Genomic DNA, 21907 nt, shown 5'->3' with positions numbered 1-21907 from the left:
TGAATTGCAAATACATCTAGATCACCAGATTAAGTGTAGAGTCTCAATGAATGAGAGATGAGTGTGATACAAATGACAATCCCAAATGTTCCTGCACAATTATATACATGTAATGGATTAAATCTTTTTTTTTTACATTTGTTTTGCGAATGTGCATCAGTTGAATATCTGGAGCCAAATAAATAGATGCATCATGAGCGGCAACATTTCCTTTGGTGGAAACGTTCATACTGATTGTTCATTGAATGGGTTAGGGTTAGGATTTTTTGCATGCAATTGTATCACATGGAATAGTAGATTTTTGTTTTCACATTAACTCCCAACATGAAAATATAATGCACATTTTTCCACACCTTAGAAATGAAACATTTTAAGAGTATTCAAGTCAACTTAATATGTCATTATATTGCACATAATCACAAGAAACCATAAATGTTTTTTTTCACACTATCACACACTGAAGAATTGTAACAGTTTATTTAGTTAAAGATCTACTTGAAGTCAAGTCAACTTGTTTATGCAATAGTACATATCACTGTGAATTGGAGATCCTTTTTTTTTTGTCCAATTAAGTACTGGGGTGTTAAGACCATGCACATTAACACATAGTTGCTACAATAGTAACTTTAATCATCCCAATCTCCAGTAACTTGAATCATCCCAATCTCCAAGTGGCAAAGTGAAAGTTGATGGTGATTCACAACTTTTCATTTTTGTGTTTGAATTCCATATTAGAATACATTACTATTGAATTAATCCAAATGACAAAGAATCCAATTCCATTATTTGTTGAAATATATTTACATTTATACAGTTGGAATTATTTCAGAGCAATGCAGTTTTTCTGAAAAATTTAATAGGAACATCCACATATTTTAACTGAAATTAAAATGGTATATCACTAAGTTTAACAAATGAAAATTCAGTTTACTTTCATAACTAGACACTACTAAAACAAATACAATACAGATTTCTTTAACTAGACAGGTGAACTTACAAGTTGTGTGTGAAGTGTTTGTGAAGTAATTACTGACATCATAATATACAAAACAAATACAGGAACCATGCATACATATACAACTAATGCAGGATATTTAAATTATCATGCACATACAACATAAAACTAATGCAGGATATTTAAAGTAACATACAAAAACAACATACAACTAATGCAGGATCATCACTTTACAAAAAAATAAATGCTGTGAAGTATAAGAATATTTCTTACCTTATTCTTAATATGGCTCCATTTGAAGAAATGGCAGACGAACTTAAGATAAAACATGTTGATCATTTGTAGATCGGTAGAATCTTTTCACAGTGAGAGAGACGTTTAATGTTCCTTCAGTAGCCTTGAAATGTTCATCCTTTTTCCTTGACCTCATGTTTAATTGACCATTTAGTCTATAAGTGAGATAAGAAAAATGCACTGTTTAACAAATACATCACATTTAAATGCATAACCTTTAAATGCAATATTGATAAAATTTCTTTTCATTCAAGAAGAGCTTTTTCTGTCTCAGACCTAATGTTTAAAAAGAATGTGTTTTTTAGTGATGGTCATTTTGTTTTCAAATAATAGTCATACTATCTCACTGTGTGATGGAAAAATAGAAAAGGTTTATGAGACTTCATGGTATTTTAATGTCAATTTTTTTATGTATCTCTCTTTGATAGGAGGTATAGTGGCTGAGCGGTAACACACTTAGCTTATAAAGTTGATGTCCCAGGTTTGAATCCTGATATTTTAAATTTTGGGACCTTTGGGTACGTCAAGATTCTACCCAACTCTAATGGGTACCTGACATTAGTTGGGGAAAGTTAAGGCGGTTGGTTGTTGAGCTGGCCACATGACACCCTGGTTAACTGTGGGCCACAAAACATGACCTTTACATCATCCTTCCTATAGATCGCAAGGTCTGAAAGGGGAACATTTTTTTAAATAAGAAAATCACATTCAACTTTTCATTTGGCTATATACATAAATATGCCACGAAGAATGAAGTAAATTGCTTATTTTAAATTTTTAGGAAGTAATGCAGTCTAATGTGAGTTCATTAATTTGTGTTTTTAACCCAACAGCTCCATCTTTTAGGTTTTGAAATGCTATCCAATTAAACAAAAGGAGGTAACTAATTTTTTTTAAAAATAATAATTAAATAAATAAATAAATAAGTAAATAATACAAACAAAATAAATAAATTACATAAATAGAAAAATATAGCTAGTTTTAAAATACTTCAAATATCAAAAGTATAAGTACACATTTTAAAAATATCTAATTTCACAAGTAGGCCTTATAAGCTACCCTATCTAGACTTTTATTTAAAATATTTTTAGAAAAACAAAAGACTATACAGATCTGGCTTAAGTTTTGTGTTTCGGTTCTAAACTAGCTCTTATTGTCTGAAAGTTTAAGAAACTATTGCTAGGGTCCTAAAAAAATACATCAGAATTAGGCTCCTATTGTAAAAACAATGCATCTTAAAGCAAAAGCTCTTGGGTTATAGTGTAAAAAAATATTTATTACCTTGATATGTAGATCACTAGATAAACTTTATGACAATAAAGTTGACAGTGGGGAATCAAGGCATCAGTGAAGAATCAGTGCACAATGATTGAGCCACTAACCTCCAGATCAGTAGCATGTAGAGTCTGTCTTTAAAAAAAAAAAACTTGAATGTTGAAGCAAATTTACAAATTGAAAGAAAAATGTCAATCTAAAAAAAAAAAAAAAAAAAAAAAAAAAAAGGAAACAGTAATAGCCCTTGCCCAAGTGTATTAATATATATATATATACTAGATATATTTTACCAGCGACCCGCGGGTCTTTATTTGCTTATTACTGTCGATATAGTGTTTTTAAAACATTTAAACGAAATAATAATGTAATAAATAAAGCGAATGTGTAAATGTAAAAATAGTATAAATGAAGCCATCAAATCAAAATAGCTAATCTACTTAAATCCATTTTTTCAAATTAAAACATTTGCTTGTAGGCCTACATATATTTGATTAAAATTTGAAATGAATAGACTTAATTTTGTATGTTCATGTGTTAAAGTATAAAGTAGATCTTGAGGTAGACAAAGATCTAGATCTAGACTAATCTAGAGTTAAAAATTGGCTTTTATAGAGTCATTCTGTGCTGCGCATGCGTGAACTTTTTTCATGAATGAATATAGGCCTATCTCAACACGGCTACGCAGCTTTAGCGAACAGCGAACGAATGTATTAAAAAAATTTAAATGTTACTTTCATTAAAATATGAAATGGACTATAATTAGTATGTTCATGTGTTAAAGCATAAAACTATCTTTGCAAAAAAAAGTTTTATCATCTTAGAGTTCAATAAGAGTTTTAGACCTAGGCATAGACTATAACGAACTAATGTAAAAATGATTTTGTAACACAAATTTGAAGGTTAATTTTATTAAATAATGAAATAAACTATATTTTGTATTTTCATGTGTCAAAAAAAAAAAAAAATAAGTGCAAAGTTTAGTTCTAAAAATTAGATCTAGATCTAAATCCTTTCGATCTTTTCTCATGTCAACATTGTAAACATCGCCTAGATCCATAAAATACTATAGCTGTAATAGAGCTGGTCTTTTTTTTTTTTTTTTTGATGGTCTTAAGTTTGTTTTAGGGCCACAATACATACACTACGGTCTAAGTTGGTACCCAAGGAACATTTCTGCCAAGTTTTATCAAGTTTTTATTTCTATACTGGAACATACATACATACATACGCCAAACATTCTGCTTTATATAATATATATATATATATATATTAATAAAATATCAACCTTACAAATCAGAAGGTAAGTTATTATAAAAATGTATGCACCATTCAAACAGTAAATGTGAAGCAGCTCTTGTGTGGTTGCAACTACACCACCTTATTAAAAGTTCACATTTTGGTCCTAATTTGTTAACTTTAGAAGAAAACATGTAGCTTATAAACCTAAAACTAGAGCAATGTTTGAAAATTTGCTGGCCAAACAACCCATGGTTAACCAATGGCCATAGAAACAGTTGAGCTTGACACTATCTGACCCATGATCACTTGGTCTGAAACGAGTACTCTAAAACTAGTACTCTAAAACTAACATTTTATGTTTTTATAACAGATTTTTATATGCTTTTAAAATTTATTTTTTTTTACTTTGCTTTAAGATATTTGACTGGTACACTAGAATTCAACTCACCTATTGTTCTTAGAGAATTAACTAAGTAACCTTGGACACAAACTTGATCTCCTTGGCCTGACATATCCAGACTCATGACAGTAAAGTGGGTCACTACCAATGCAAGAAAGGTGTACACACTGTTTGGCAGAGTGACTTGGCAATGAAGACTTGTGTATCATAGGGGTGCACTGCTGATAGCTGATACCCTGAAAACAGTTTGTGATTACATAATCTTATTTGATTGACCTAAATGTGGTAAATTAATAAATGCCTTTTAATATTATATTAGTTATGATGATGCATTGTCCAAGGCTAAGTAATGCATCAAATAACAAAGATAGTTATCTAACAAAATAAATACCTATAGCTTTTAATATTTTCTTCTTTTGTAAAATTTGTTTGGTGAATGAAAATAAAACTTTGTACTCACTGTGTAGCCATCTTCATAGTCTTGAGAAATGAACCAGACAGACCATTAGACATTTGTTGATATGCAGTTCAGGGTTATGCTAACCAAATCTAAGGCTTGACCAAAACACAGAAAATAGTTCAGAATAATGTTTAAAAAATTTGAATAAATTGTTTCAGAATTAACTGTTGAAGAAAAAAAATGTCTTACTTTGGCTTTGAAAGCTTTAATTCATACAAATGCCAAAGAGAAAACTGTAATCATCTGATAGCAGATTACCAAGGAATAGTAGTTGCTTGGATAGGATGACAAATTGGTACTGTTGGCAACAGAATGTTTGCTTGTTAAGATTCTGAAATATGGAAACATCATATACTGAATTAGAATCTCTCTTAAAATACACTATCTCATGATATTAAAATAACATTGTTATATAATAATAGTAAAATAATTCATTTAATTTCCATTATCTTTTTTGTAAAATGTGATTTGAATGAAATTAAAACTTTGTACTCACAGTGTAGCCATCTTCATACTGTTAAGAGATGAACCAGACAAACCATCAAACATTTGTTGATATGTAGTACAGGAATATGCTAAGCAAATCTGAAGCTTGACCAAAAACACAGAAAAATGTATAACAAGTTATTTTTAACATGCAATGATAAATTATTTTAGAATTAGCAGTTAAAGAAAAGAAAAAATTAAGTCTTACTTTGGCTTTGAAAGCTTTAATTCATAAAAATGCCAAAGAGATAACTGTCATCTGATAGCAGATTACCAAGGAATATTTGTTGCTATCTCATGATATTTAAAATAACATTATTTCTATGAAAACAATAGTTAAGCCTATAAGTATTGCATGGTTTGACTATGTTAAATAAGATATGAAGGAAAAATACTTGCCCTATAATTAGACTTCCCATGATGTTTACTTCTAGTTTCAATTTCTTCATTCATATATTTACCTGACCTGTCTGTTTACAGCTTTGGCTTTTATCTTCCAGGCTAGTAGTTGATTAGTAATCAATACTCATCTTGAACTGATTAAAAAAACAACTACAAGGTAAATAAATAATTGTATAATTACACATTAAGATGCAATTATTATCATTTGAATTCAACTAGATATCAAGTAGCTGAGCATTTAAACAAATAAATGGCATCTAATAAAAAATTGCTATTCAAAAGTCTTAGTGAAGATACTGGGATTTTGACTAAGCTTCATAATGAGATAATCCCCAATTGGATTTAGCACTTTAAATGTTAAAGTGAAGAAAATTTATTAAAGTTGTTATGTATACATTTGAAACTAATTACCATAAGGCTAAGAGATAACAGAAAACAAATATTCTTAAATTGTTAGGAAAATATTTAAAACATTTTCAATTAGCATGCAATAAAAAAAAAAAAAAAAAAAAAAGAAAAATGCAATTAAAATATACAAATACATAGAAAAAAAATATACTTGCTTTGATAGGTCTGTAGTAAGAAACTGGTTCTTATTTAACATACATGAAAAGAAATGAATTAAATTAAAGTAGTTAAATGTAACATTGGAAAGAACCACTTGCCTTAAAAAGAGAAATATGGTACAAGCTTGCTACAATTCTGATTATAGGTGCTTTTTATTTCTCAGATGTCTCTTAGTCATAGTTCTCATAATCTAGATCCCATTTCTAGATCACTTGGCTGTAAACTGCATTTGGAACTGAAAATTTATAAAATATGAGAATATGGATGTTATGACTGCAAAGAGAAAGAGTTTATTTTGAAGATATTGACTTTATTATCAAGTTAGTAAGGCTAAACCTGAGTTTACCTATCTCATAAATAATACATCAATCATAATCAGGCTTTTCTAATATGCATATATTTAAAACTAGTTTCCAAAAACTAAGATAACAGAAAAATATACAAAGTGTTATGTTAATATTAAAAACAAGTTTAATTAGCATGCAGTACAAAGTCAAAAAAACTATACTATTACTTACTGTGCTGCTCAATATCTATATATACCAACTGCCTGCCTATTCTTTATTAAGCAAGCATCAAAAGAAACTTAAGTCTAAATTACATAAATTATAGCATTTGAAGCAATGTCTTTGGAAAAAAAAAATTTATCATCTTATCTTCACTACTTTCCATCACAACACCCTCACCTGTTCCTTTGTTGAACTGCTGGGGCACCACACACAATCTGTCAACTGTCCTTCACTTCGCTCACAAGGCTGTACACCTTAATATCTCGTTCTGAACATTTTTAATGTGATATGAAGCTTGTGTTGAAACTTTGGCTGCTAACAAAAAAAAGTTTGAATTCATTATTTCGAGATGCACATCAAGCATTATGAAATTCAACCATTGTTATGCATATATTTTTAATTACAAAATGTTCTATAAAATCAGAAAATTATTCTTTAAATGTTATATAAACATTAAAAATATATTCTCAAATTGCATGCAAAAAAAAAAAAAAAAAAAACATAACTGAAACATTAAAAAAACAAAACAAAAAAAAACCAACTTGCTAGATCAGTAGTTCCACAGCTTTCCTGTTCCTAATTAGCATACTTCAAATGAAACAATGAATTTAAATGAAAAATGCCTAAATCACAATGAATGGATTACTTGCCTTAAATAACACTTTGTAGCATAACACTTTACACATGTTTTAACTTCTGACCAGTTCCTCACAAGTGATGGTTATAATCATCTGATAACTAGACATTGATCTGAAAATGTTCACAAATTTAATTATGATAATGAATATATAAAACATTGGACTATGAAATCAGAGTTGTTAAGTTTTTTTGAAGATAAAATTTCAACTTAACTATTAAAAATAGATCTATAAAAACTATATGAAGCTTAATGAGTTATTAATTAACATAATTATTCTTTAAATAACTTCAATTAAAAACATGCTCAATTTGCATGCAATAACACAAAAGATAAAGCAACACACAAAAAAAGAATGAAACTTACAGATATTTGCTTTGCTAAATCAGTGGTTTAATAGCTTGCCCTTGCTTATTAGGAAAATTTTATGACAATGACATTAAATTCAAAATTGTTAAATTCTACCTTTGTCAATGACTACTTGCCTTAAAGAATGCCGGCATCCTTGATACACCAATTTTTTTAGCGTTTTTATTTACTGTCTGCTTCTCAGAGGCAATAATTTCTAGCAATCTGTATGATGTTCCCTTTTTATATTACAAAGAAGAGATCTGTGTTTTGATCTGAAAAGAAAAGTTAAAAACTATTCATTACAACACTCCTGTTTAAAATATAATTGGTTGCTAAATTTTTTAAACACTATTATTATAGCTTTTATATAGCGCTACTTTCATGCCTATAGCATGCTCAGAGCGCTTTGGTCCAATCTTATTTGTGGACCAGTGGGGGGGGGGGGTATATCTAGGAATTGGTTTTCCGTGCTGCCTTTAGGCGCTCAGTAAGCGCAACTCTGCCCGAGTCGGGTGTCGAACTTCGAGCCCCCTTCTAAGTAGCCAAGACAAGACAAGGTCAAGCACACTTAGTCTCTCGACCATGCTTCCCACTAGATCTAAGTTATATTTCTAGCATAATAAGGCACCATCTTTAATACAAAGGATTGTGAAGGTTATGGATAAGCAGACAGTCTTTAATACAAAGATTATGGATGAATGACACCATCTTTAATACAAAGATTATGGATGAGTGACACCATCTTTAAAACAAAGATTATTATGGATGAGTGACACCATCTTTAATACAAAAATTATGGATGAGTGACACCATCTTTAATACAAAGATTATGGATGAGTAACACCATCTTTAATACAAAGATTATGGATGAGTGACACCATCTTTAATACAAAGATTATGGATGAGTGACACCAACTTTAATACAAAGATTATGGATGAGTAGGCCTGCAGTATTTCACATGGCTATGCAGACCAAGTCGTCAATGCATATTTCGACACAAAAAATGAACAACTTAAGACCTAAAATCTAAACTAAGTAACTAGTTATGTTATTAAGGCAGCATTTTCTTTTCACAAATATGATAAGTACAAAGTAAGACTAGGCCTAGGATACACTTGATGCAGGTAACAATAACACAACAGTAGTTAAATGTTTACTAGATCTAGAATTCTCTCTCTCTCTCTCTATATATATATATATATATATATATATATATATATATATATATATATATATATATATAAAGTAAAGTTCCCCTTATAGACCTTGTGGTCTATAGGGCAGATGATGTAAAGGTCATCTGATTCTGTGGCCTACGGTCAACGAGGGTGTCGTGTGGCCAGCACAACGACCAACCGCCTTTACTTTTCCCCAACTAATGTCAGGTACCCATTAGAGCTGGGTGGACTCAGAGGCGCCCAAGGATCCCGATATAAAAATCCCAGCCTTCACCGGGATTCAAACCCGGGACCCCTGGTTCAGAAGGCAAGCGCTTTACGGCTCAGCCGCTGCGCCTCCATATATATATATATATATATATATATATATATATATATATATATATATATATATATATATATATATATATATATATATATATAATATACTATATATATAGATCTTTAGCCTAGAAATATATAGTAATAAATATGTAGATCTAGGCTTATAGACCACTAGAATCTCAATCTAGATTAGAGCTAGATCTATCTAGACTTCTAGATACTAAGAGTCTCTAGATCTAGATACTAAGATACAGATGAGCCGGTTATCGTTATCGTGACGTAAGCAAATTTACTTTATCTAAAAGGCCTATATTCCCTATAAGAGTGAATAGTCTATATCTATAATCCATATTATAGTCTATAGCCTATACATCTCTAGAATCTAGACATAAATTAATCATGTTATAAAAGTTATTTAATCTTTGACAGAATTACCATAAAGTTGATAAAGAGTTAGTTGCCAAAGCAAGTAAATATTGACTAGATAATAAGATGGCATTACTAAATTTAAATTAGATCTAGAAGACACTGCAAACAAACCTGGAACAGAAGATTAGACACAAGGGACATAACCAGATAGGCAATAGATAGGATTAGCCTCATAGGAGCGTCCCATTTCATTTGAATGCTGGCAACACACTGAGCTCTATTCACTTCGACCGCACGTGACCAATAGGCTTCTGTGTCAAAACTTGACCGAGATTAGGTCTAATAGATTGGGATTGGCCAGTTTATCCGAGACATGTGCATTTGTTACATCCGGAACTAGATAGACCCACACTTCGACGTTTAGTTGCTATGACACAATAGATCGCTTAAATTACTCTGACCCGTGACCCCTCAATACACATACACACAATATACTAACCAGTGGTCGGCAAACTCGTCATCCAAAAGAGAGCAATATAAACAATACAAAATTGAAGTTTGATCAGAGTTAGTAGCCCTGGAGACACTTTTATTTGAAATAATTAGGATTTAAAGTACAATCTCGCGACTACCGTTACCTTTGTCTTAGGTTGGGGGGCCTACATCAAATTAAACTTAGTACCAGGGCCGGATTTACCTATAGGCAACACATGTTAGAACTATAACTTCCTCACAAGCTACGGTCTGCGGGCAATTTCTGTGCACGGATCAAAGGTTTGGAACTCACTCCCCATTGATCTCAGACAGACATGCTACACTAAATTCAAGAAGAACATTAATAAGACATATCTGTTTAAAACTTTTTATTTAGATTAGTTTGTGTCATTTTAGCTCTCCTGTTAAAGTTTGTAATGGCCTTGGTGTCGAACCTCGAGCCCCTTTTATAGGTAGCCAAGCAAAGTTAAGTTCAAGCGTTCTTAGTCTCTCGACCACGCTTCCCAGATGTGCCGACAAATTCGATGGTTAGATTACACAAAGGATTGCGTAATAACATGTCCTTTTTTTTCACTAAATTATTATGTTTGTTTGTAAAATGTTCTACATGTTTCGGATGTTCATTCAGAGTTGAAGATAATTTACTTCCTAGTCCAAACCGTCATCAGGACGACGGGAGAGGGGAGCGGGCTGGGTTTGAACCCGGGACCATCGCGAACGACAGTCCAGCGCGCATACCGCACGACCATCCTCGTAAATAATCCCCCATCGTAAATAATTAATAACCATTCCATCAAATATTGACTATGTTTATGACGTTGTTGATCTTTTTTAAATTAGCATTACATGTTCGTAATAAAAATAAAAGAGCTGTCATCTACAGATCGTTCGTTATCTCTGCACAGTGAATAGTGAATAATAAGATGACTTTTTTTAATCGGTAAAAATTGAAGCTTAAAATGTTTCTCTCTATAACCAACGAACTTTGTCATAGAGTAGAATATCTGCATCATAGATACACACACACTCTCTCTCGCTCTACTTCAATTAAAAATTCTTAAAATGTGCGAAGATAAAGATCACTAGATAAAATTCAAGTAGGCCTACTTTGCGAATTTCGGGAATTGTTTGCGCACTTAGTGATTCCTAATTAAAAAATCTCGTGATATTTTTTTTTTTTCAAAATTGAGACAAATCACAGACCTATAGGCCTTTATATTAACACCAATTTCTTCCACCTTTCTACTGTTGAAATCTAAACTCTTATTTTCCTAATGGAATTATTTTTTTTAAGCACTTAGTTATAAAATTTGCTAAATCTACCTCACGTATTATTCATTCAATTGGAAATTAATCCCAAAATTATTCTATTATATATGAGTATTGTGTAATGGAATGATTGCATGCCAAATGCGATCTTTAAACCAAGCGTAATGAAGGATGGCGTAACAGAGACCACCTTCCCCCAGGCGCTATAAAGATCAAATGAGGCGCCATTTTGATCGAGGCGACAGAGAAAAACAACTGCCAGAAAAGAATACATTTGATTAGAGTAGCACAATGATCAAAATCACTCAGAAGGTTAAAAAGTAAAGTAGCAATAATACATAACACTAGCTGTACCATAATTTACAAACACGAAAGGTCATCTGTCTTCATCGAGAAGTCCATACAAGTCTAACTTTTAAAACGCTGGTTGTGAAGTCAATAGAAGTCTAATTTATAAAACGCTGGTTGTGAAGTCTATAGAAGTCTAACTTCTAAAGCGCTGGTTGTTAGGGTGTATGTGTTCCGTGTGTGAATGGTGTTCGCATTTGCATCTATATTGTTATTGTTACAGTAGTTACTTGAGGTGGTCAAAGACAAAGACAGTTCTAGACAAACCATTTCCATTTGATTGGATCAATAAAAATTATCTTGTCTGAAAGTTTTCTGAAAACAAAATAAAATACTCAGAAAGACAGCAGGGTAAAGCACATTACTTGTTCCACGTGCTAGGACAAATGTGTACAAGTGCTCCTTCTTCAATGGTGCTATTAGAGCATGGAATGGGTTGTCTGAATCAGCCAGGAAAAGCAATGACTTGGAAAATACTAAATCACTAATTAACTAGATAACTGGATTCTCACAGGCCGCAATTTTCCTTTGAAGTAACGTCTGTAATTCATCAGATAAGACAGGCGCAGTCGACGAAAAAAAAAAAAGAACGTAGGCCTCAGAGAACCTGCTTTTTATGCATAAGTTGTGGCAAAATATGCAGGTCGCAACTGGGTCTGCTTTGCCACGTTAAATGGGGCATTCATCTTTAGTCACAAAATCTTCGGAATCAAAGGCAAAGAGATGAGTATGTATAAAGTTACTATGAAGCAAGCAGCTGGTGATCTCGTATGATGTAACCTTTTCTCACTGCTCGCTGCCACAACCGTGACCTCCGTGACCCCACAACACACCTGACCAGAGATTGATGTGCTGTTAATGAACAGATGCCCACTGTTGCAATAGGCCTACTTATCCATTCTCGCCCCATCTCTTCATTTGTGTGTGTGGGAAAAAAAAGAGTGTCAACACCTACACCTACACCTAGAGACGGAGGTCGGTCTGCACGACTGGTTTAAAGTCCCCGAGATTGTGGGCGCCTAGCTGGATCTCAGAATTCAGGGTCAGGTCTAAACTTGTATCTACATGTTATAATAATGGGGAAATGAACAAAAGTAAAACATGTAGAAAATCGTTAGAAAGCATAATTAGACTTTTTTTTTTAAACTGAATTTGTGGAACTACTCAATGAAAACAAACATGCTTTCTCTCCCTTGTTTTTAGTACCGGTATTATAAAAAGTATCCTTTCAGACCTCACCATTTGTAGGTCAGATGATGTAAAGGCCATTGTTTTTAGGGCCGGATTTAAGTGAGATCATGCCGGGCTACAGCCTCTATAAAAAAAAAAGAAAAATATTACCGAATTATGACGGGTCTGAACTTTTTTTTTTTTTGGTCAAACATTCTATTTGTATTTTAGCCACCACAATCTTAAGTCGGTTGGCAACATTGTCGTGATTAACAAGTGCCCGCTTGTTGCATGCTCATGAGTCTTTAATAATAATAATAATATGTAAATGTAGCTCCGGATTTAAGTACCGCTATTGTTATTCATAATAATCATATAAGTCTTTTTAAAGCTTTTCGAAAAAGTGTATGGGACAAAATCCTGCCCCGGGGCCTGGACGCATTTTAATCCAGCCCTGTCTGTTTAAAAAGCCAACGCTTAACGATAGTGTCATGTGGCCAGCACAACGACCAACCTCCTTTACCCCGCCCCATTAATGCCAGGTACCCATTAGAGTTGTGTAGACACAGGCGTCATAATTATCACGAAATTAAAAATACCAGTCTTCAGAAATTCTTGCTGAGAACCATAGGAAGCCAAGTGCTTCACCACACAGGTATTTATCCCCCCCCCCTTTTGGAGTTTTTAGAGCGGATAAAACAAAATGGAGCTGGGGTTGTAGCTCATAGTGCACCCACCCACGTTCCCCTGTGTCGACCAACTGACATTTATACTGTTACGAAGTGTCCAGTTCGGTTGACCCATCGAACAGTTCCGTCTTAGTCTTACAGGTCTTCCCGCGCTACAGACGTCTGCCAGTCTACCATCACAACCGTCTATGAAGTAATCTTCTATGCTTGAGATTTTTTTTTTTTCTGGTTGCGCTACATCGAAGAAGGCGTAGGTCACGGAGAGTTCATAAGGCTGTCTTTCCCGAGCGGGACCTTCGCGATCAGTGCAGAAGTTGGCTCAGTGCAAAACATCGTGATATAATATTGACCACGGCGACTCGTGCCAATAAGTTAATGGTCTTACCCACTGCTTTTTATTTTTGTAAAAAGAAAATAGATGCCGGCACTCAGTGATGGATTGCCTTACTTTTAACTATTTATAAATTAATAATAAACGTTAAAATACAAGAAAAGCAATTTTTTGCCCACATTGAAAAAGGTGCCGGTACGCGTAGCGGTGCGTAGCGTCAAAAGAAAAGTAATGGCTTAAATGGTCATACCATATCGCCCCCTTTCCCAAAATAAACTATTCCAAATCAAATCAAAATAAACTATTCCAAATCAAATAATCTTTTACCTACAATCACTGACTGGTATATTGTTAATTACCAACACTGATTCATTGCTACACTACTGATTACCTACAATTGTGTAATCATCCTCTTTTTTGAAGCAACGACTGTATTAGATAAGAAAGATACGAATTATTGATTGGTACATTACCTAGTAGGCTATTTACAATCATTGATTGGTACAGAGCCATAAATTATGAGCCGATTTTTTTTTATTTATGTTTTTAAAGACATTTATTACAAACTTGTTATCTTGTCTCTGATTGGATATTCTAACTCCCCCACCCCTAGCGGCGAGACTAAAACTTGACACTCAGACATGACAGGTAGCAAGAGTTGTCTGCGTGGGTGTGCAGACGTCTGGTGGCCTAATTCTTTTCCCTACGTGTACTAGCACAAGGTCAAGGTTATTAATGGTTGGAGATGTCGTTGCATACTTGGTGTTTCTTTGCAAGAGACATGGAATCTTTCCAACCCAATAATATTACGATACCGCTACTACAATAAATTGTAAAAATTTCATATTTTAAATAGATCTATATTTCCCGGTGTTGAAAAACCGAAAACTAAATTTCTAATATGTAGCTTATTGTTATAACAATTAGATCTATAATATCCCCACACCTTTTTTCAAGTCTAGATTCTAGACTAAATCTAGGTCCATAATTTCCCGGGTATGCTGTTCTGTCTCATCGTGGCACCTGGGTGGAAACGGCTACTTGAGGGGGTAGCTAGGCTAAATGAATGGCGAAACATAACTCCTGTGGGGATGCCCACGGGTAGACGAGAGTCCACCTCTTGAACGGGCGGGGTTGTAAAAAAAAGTCCCCACAAACCTGTCACACATATATGCGCTGTTCATCAAAGGGACCGTTACATAAATGGTGAGTCCCCCACGGTTAGCTTGGTATAACGAAGGAAAATGGCGAAGGCTCCCGGTGTCATCGGCCTTCGGCCATGTGCAGCCAAGCATGCGTCGGGGGCCAAATGCATTGGAAACAGCAATGCTTTACATAGGCATTGACTCGGGTCTCTCTCAAACAGAACTGTGTTCTCACAGGTTTTTTTTTTTTTTTTTTACTGTTTGGCGTCCAAACAGGTTTTTTTTTTCAAACTTAGAGCTCGAAGAGCCTTCGGCTCAGCCCTTGGACATCAACAAGGTCCATAACTTAACACATAAATCAACCTTCCTAGCTTGCCATTATAAGATTCTAAATAAAGTGGATCTTGTTGCGCAACCTTATATTATCTTATATCTCAATATCTCAATCAAAACTAAAGTGTGCACGACCGATATTGAACTACTATGTAACAGTCTCAGGCTATACTACCTGCCGAGAGAGTTTACACAATTTTACGTCATACTTGAGTATATAAAACCCACAGCCAACACAGAGAAAGCAGCAAAACATATACCCGGTACTAAACATTGTACATATAATTGGGACAAAAAGTTCTGATGCTGTCCGACTAGTTATGGGAGATTTCAATCATCTTTCGTTAGCTCAACACTTGCCAACACATAGTCAATATGTTAATTGTCCCACAAGGCACGATAAAACCTTGGACATGTGTTATAGCAACATAAAAATGGCCTACACATCTCGATCGTTATTTCCCCTCGGAGAGTCGGACCACACTTACACCCGTGTACAAATCGGTTTTAAAAACAACAAAACCCGAAGTACAGTCCATCCAGTCATGGTCTGACGACGCTGTTTTACAGCCACAAAGTTGCCTGGAGCAAACAGATTGGGACATGTTTGTAAACAACTGCCCAGACAGATGAACTTACCACAACTGTTAATTCGTACATCCAGTTCTGTGGAAACTATAATTATATCAAAGAAGAAAATTAAAACATTCAGTAATAATAGACCCTGGATGACAAACATAAAAAAAAAACATTCTGTCATCGAGAATTCATAGAAGTCTATTTATAAAGCGCTGGTTATGAGTGTGTATGTGTTTTTCGTGTGTGAATGTTGTTCATATGTGCATCTATATCGTGCATCTATATTGTTATTGTACAGGAGTTACGCTGAGGGTGTCAATTGTAGTCAAACTGAATTTCCATTTGATTGGATCAATAAAGTTATCTTACATATTAACAAACGTTCCTCAAAAAAGGAAAATAATTACGTCATATCACGTGTCAATCTAGTACCAAGCGTCTGCAGTCAACCCCGCAACGTGTCATACAGCCCAAAAGTATCTCCGTGCTTCAACACAGCCATCGCGTGTGTCCATTAGCGCACGAGTTTCTGGTCAAAATAATGCCAACATTGGCAAGACTGCACTGGGTCGGAAAAAAGGGAAGTAATTCAAGACATTATAATAGGTTAATGAAGGCCTGCTACCACTGTAAAAAACAAAATATGGCAGACAGAGAAAGCGATTAGAAAACAACAAAAAGAATGGACGTGCCCGTCTTTGGAAGAGATTTTATACAAAGCAAAGAACAGAGAGGGAAGGAGGAAGACGGTTGACCGATCATGAGTGGTGCCCCAACGGGCTAACAAACCAAGGGATAGGTTGAGGTCAATAAAGGCGCCACGACAAATGGTGCAGAGACAGCTGGTTCAATGACACCGAGTTAATTCCAGATCGCCCTGACCTTTAAGGTGGCGCCTCGGTAGAAATGTTAGTGGAAGCAGATAGGCGAACATCGGGTAGTGAGCCTCGCTTCTGTCCGTTTTTTTTTGTTTTTTTTTTGTTTTTGTTATGTGTTTTGTTTATGTTTTTTTTTTTTACTCTCCATGTTGAGAATGAAAGGTACACCCCAGTCCAAAAAGTCCGACATGCCGTTCCACAAATGGGGCCGTCATCAGAGACCCGTGGCTGGAGTGGCGGTCCCCGTGGTCTGTGAACGTGTGCAACTGGAGCTCCCATGCCTGTCCGTCAAATATAAAACGTATGTTAACTCTGAAGATTCAATGACAATTCTTTGAAAACAATAATTAGTTCACTGGAAAAAGAGTTTATCGACAAATGGCTCACGTGACAAATGGCGCGAAAAGCATACCAGGTCAAGACTACAACGAGAGAGAGAGAGAAATAGAGAGAGAAAGAGGGAGGGAGAGAGTGGGTCAAAGAGAGGAAAAAGGAGAGAAATAGAGAGAGAGAGAGAGAAAAGAGATAGAGCGAAGGAATGAGATAGAGCGAAGGAATGAGATAGAAAGGGGGGAAGAGATGGAGAATAAGAGAGAGATTAAGGCTTAGAGGGAAAAAGAAAGAAAGAGATTGGAGCCCCACCACAAAGAGAATCTTTCGACACCTTTAGTCCATCGTACAAATATTCGTGTCCCTTTTGGTACTCGCCCGGGGTCCCGTGCAATGCTGAGACGCCATTGATTATTTGCTCTTGTAGCTATCTTCGTTTTTTTTTTAAATAAAGTTTTGTAGAAACAAAGGGAGGATAGTAGAATCAAAGCATACCGAACGACGAGAGAGAGAGAGAAACACACAAAGAGAGAGAATAAGAGAAAGAAAAATATAGAGATGTTGACATTGTGTTTATGTCTTTGTATATAGAGCTATTCCCCTCGGTAAGCAAGCTCCTATTGTGTGTTATGTGTTATTAAAGAGTTTGATGTACCCAGCATCGAGTGTTAGCGTCGCATATAGAAAATCTAATCGATCACCGGCGAACAATAGTTATGCTTGCCCTGAAGTGGCAAAATATGTAGGTCACAGCTGGGACTGTGTATCCACGAGAAATATTGCATTCCTCGTTAATCTTCGGACTCGAATACAAGCCTTATTATTTTTATTATTATTTAAGCTAACAAGGATGTCTGGAAATTTAGGCACCGGAAATTTAGGCACCGGATATTTAGGCAACCGGATAATTAGGCAACCGGATAATTAGGCACCCGATAATTAGACACTTTTTGACAAGGCGGAAAATTAGGCACTCTTTATTTAGCGACCTTAATTTTGAACATAATTAAACAATTTTAACGGATATTTTATCCTTAGGCTATGGGCTATCGTTGACCTAAAAATAAATATAACGATTTTACTACTTTTCATGATACAAAAGAAAACCTGAAACAAAACGGGGAAAAAAAATAATCATGAGAATGTGTGGCAAAAAAAAAAAAAAAAGACTCCCAATTAAGAGTCATTATATAATATAGACATCACATGATTCAGGGGAGGGGAGGTAGAGATGATTCTTCGCTCATTGCTTCACCTCCATCACCAACCCCCATGGTTGTCGGATGAGTTTTTGAAATTGATAATTACGCGATTTGTGTACATGTTTAGTTACCAATGTAAATACGTTAGATTAAATAATATTATAAAATATTTATTGTATATTATGTCGGAGAGTGTTGGTGATAAATATAATCGCTCTCTCCTCATCTACTTTAACCCTTAAGAAGTGCTCCTGAAAAAGGAAAGGGGGGCTCGTACTTTTGAAACGGGGAGGGGGCGGTAAAAATGTGGATGTTGATGATCGGCACATAAACCTTTATTTCTTGTGAGATAGTCGCCTGTGTAAGGGAGCCTGATTCATTGGTTATTTTGTTTTAAGAACTCAAGGTAATACTCATAGTAAGAACTCTACCGCTGAATGAGGTAGTTCCTTATTTCTGACCTACTTTAACCAAAGTCACGTGATTGTTGGACAACAAAGAGGAGAATGGCCTTGTCTTCTTATAATTCCATTGCTGTTGCTCCTCTATTTTTACGAAATTTTACACTTACAAACATTTTAAAATATATAGAGTACATCAACGAACTCCCTGAATTTTCAAATAACTTTACAAATGTTTTCATAAAGGGCCAAGAACTGTTTAAGGATGGGTTTAAATCAGGGGTGAGCAAATTACGGACCGCCGAAGTGTTTTATGCGGTCCGCCGACGCCTAATTCGATCAGATGTTTCCACACATTACACATATAAAAATGCAAAAAATATTTAAATAAATAATTGTAAATATCTATAGATCTAGAAATTATTGAAACTTTTGATTCTTATCACTTATCACGAAGGGGCAAAATAAACATTGTCTTTAAACGTCATTCTAAAAAGTTTAAAGTAAGCGAAGATTATTTAAAATGGCAATATTTCGAAGCATTCAGTCAAAGACAAACACGGGCCAGTATTTATTCAATTCTATCAAAAACTGTGTTGAAAGTGTTGGGTCGGCTTGTACAAAATGGCAAGTGTAACAACTAACGGAGCTCGTGCTTTGACTAAGAAAAACAGGCTTTTTAATTAAATAAAGCATTGAATATCAAATATATTGTTGGAATTGATTTCTCAATGATCTTATTATTGGCACAGGGCCAGCCTTAGGCACAGACAAACAGCTTAGGGTCCCCAATTGGTGAGGGCCTTGCACTAACTACTGTTTTATTATTAAGAGAAGAAATAGCGAAACTTGTCCTCAATGTTATTGTTGAAGAACAATATGTTTTAAATAAATTGAATATTTTACTGTTGTCACTTTGCCAAGGGCTTCCAATTATCTGCCGGCCATGACTGGCAGTTCCGAGAAGTACTTGACGATTTGGAAACAAAACATTCCGATGTTCGGTTACATCCGCTGGACTAGAAGAATATGGAATCTCAAGGAAGAAATAGTTAGGTTCATTGAAGGACATTGACTGTGTTACTAATATTTCTAATGAAAAGTTGAAGACAAACTTCATGCTTATCATTGGAGACATTGCAATGTTTTGTTTGCAAATGAAATGTATCTGCATCTTAAATTTTTTCAAACAAAGTTATTCCACTTCTTGAGGCGGCGAGTGAAATCGGGTCTTATCATTTTCCTTAGCTGAAAGGTGAAACTATTTCTACTGAAATGGTTGAAAGTACAAGACTTATTTGGATTCCTTTATTGTGGCATTTAAAAATAAATTTTAAGAATTGGAACTAGTTTTTATACCATCAGCTCACCATTTAATGCAGAAGCTGATTTAGCGCCAGATGACATACATCAAAGCAAAATATGACATGAAAGAGTAATTCCAGTGAGTTCTTCCACAGAAGTTTCATGACTGCCAGAGGCTGTATTCCTATACTTATGAAAACTTTGCTGCGAAGCTTTCACATTATTCTGAACCTGATTTATCTGTGAACACGCTTTATTTCGTTTGTTTCAAAATTATCAAGTGTTATAACAGGCCGATGCTCACTGACTGTAATTTGACAGCAGTCGCAAGAATAAAAAAAACTAGTAGGCTAGTTCTACAGTTACAGATGCACGGATGTAAACAGTTAAATGCTTCACATTAAGTACAATTGTACATTTGTGGTGAAATGTTGTGATGTAAAAGGACAATACCAAAATTTAAAAAACTATTCATAAAATTAGTTCAAGATATTGCTAACTTTTTTTGTAATTCCTCAATTGAGAGTAAAAAAAAAAATTATGCGGCCCGCCAGTCCCCAATTGTTTTTAATGCGGCCCTCGGTAGAAAAATGTTGCCCACCCCTGGTTTAAATTATCAATCATTCAATGATATTTCCTTTATAGTCCACAGCAAGCGTCAACACATTGCCGATGATACATACAGAAAAAGATGTTTTTACAAACGTTCTTGTAAGATTAAAAAAAGGCTTGGTATAAACTACACAAAACACACACACACGCATGCACGCACACACACACACACACACACATACATGTATATTTTTTTATTAATTTTTTATTTATTTATTTATATTTATAGGCCTATATATGGGATAATATGCATATTAGTTGAAACATTGTTATTTTCATAAACTTCAGCAATTTTTTAACGTTATATGTATTTCATATTCCGCCAATCGTTAATACATTATGCACATCGATAACATTAAGAATTATTTTTTGTGTTGGATACATGATGCATTATTATGTTATTAAAAGTTCTAGCATTTTTAAGAAATTCACAAAATGTTACATTAAAGTTTCAAAAATGCGTCGACGAAATAGATCTAGATCCATTTTATTACTTAGAAACCAAATTGAACAATGAAAGGGCGGGGTAAGACACATTTGACCTGTGTAACTGTAAGAGTAGATCTAGATTTATCCTTGACTATCAGATGTGTTATTTGTTCGCTAAACAACTCAAGCCTATTACGCACAAGGAAAACTCATGGCAGTCTTTTTATCTTTTATAACAACTAGTCGACATATCGACTACATACTAGCCCTAGAGCTATCTGACCAATACACATTGGTCTGCTGTCCAACTTTTAGTGTTGTACTCAAGTTCAAGCTTGTTTACTTTTGGGCAGAGGAAAAAAAAAAGGGGGGGGGGATGAAAGTGTTACTTTTTTTTTTCTAGGACTGGTTACCCGAATGCTAAGAACTGTAAGTGTAATCATTCATTGTAGATCAAGTAATCTTGATCTCAGTATGGCAGATTATAGGCCAACGTAACTATTTGTTTTAGTTGAAAATATTTAAAAAATGTATCTCTAGATTCTCCTGTTATTAACAAATTATAGTTCAGCGCTAGTGAGTAAATTGAAACCACTAAATATTGACTTAAAACGCTTCAGAGTCCCACTACAAACTAACTAAAACTAAGCACGGTGCGCGTTGTATACACACAACCACGTGACTCGGGGGGAATTCGGAACTACCTCTTCCAAGTAGAATTGTTCATTTTTAATTAATATAAAAAGAGAGAACTATAGATATTTGGATTACTATTGTATATAAACTAAATACTTGTATTAGTTTATTAACATAAAAACCGAGACATATTGCCTATTGTTATAGCGATAACAACGATTGGTCTTGTTTAAACCTCGAAGTAACGCGCGTAATGTCCTTTAGCCCCCCCCCCCTTTTCCACGCACTCCCACTAAAAGGAGAGGATT

General features: G+C 34.4%; 1 long non-coding RNA gene across 5 annotated transcripts in view; it reads right to left on the bottom strand.

The window, feature by feature from the left end:
- The window catches only part of LOC129928215 (uncharacterized), a 32008-nt gene extending 26367 nt beyond the window's left edge, over nt 1–5641 (bottom strand). For 4 of the 5 annotated variants that reach the window (XR_008779799.1, XR_008779796.1, XR_008779797.1 and 1 more), the window contains exons 1-6: nt 5120–5641; nt 4813–4954; nt 4624–4718; nt 4212–4399; nt 2531–2659; nt 1229–1404 (exon numbers count right to left, since the gene is read on the bottom strand). This is a non-coding gene — a long non-coding RNA (uncharacterized LOC129928215). The remainder of the gene's footprint in view (nt 1–1228; nt 1405–2530; nt 2660–4211; nt 4400–4623; nt 4719–4812; nt 4955–5119) is intronic. The other variant, XR_008779800.1, reaches the window with a different exon arrangement.
- Nucleotides 5642–21907: the final 16266 nt, after the last annotated feature.

This window comes from Biomphalaria glabrata, chromosome 9 (assembly GCF_947242115.1).
Source record: "Biomphalaria glabrata chromosome 9, xgBioGlab47.1, whole genome shotgun sequence".
Classification (NCBI taxonomy): Eukaryota; Metazoa; Mollusca; class Gastropoda; family Planorbidae; genus Biomphalaria; species Biomphalaria glabrata.
This window is presented reverse-complemented; position numbering and strand designations above follow the sequence as displayed.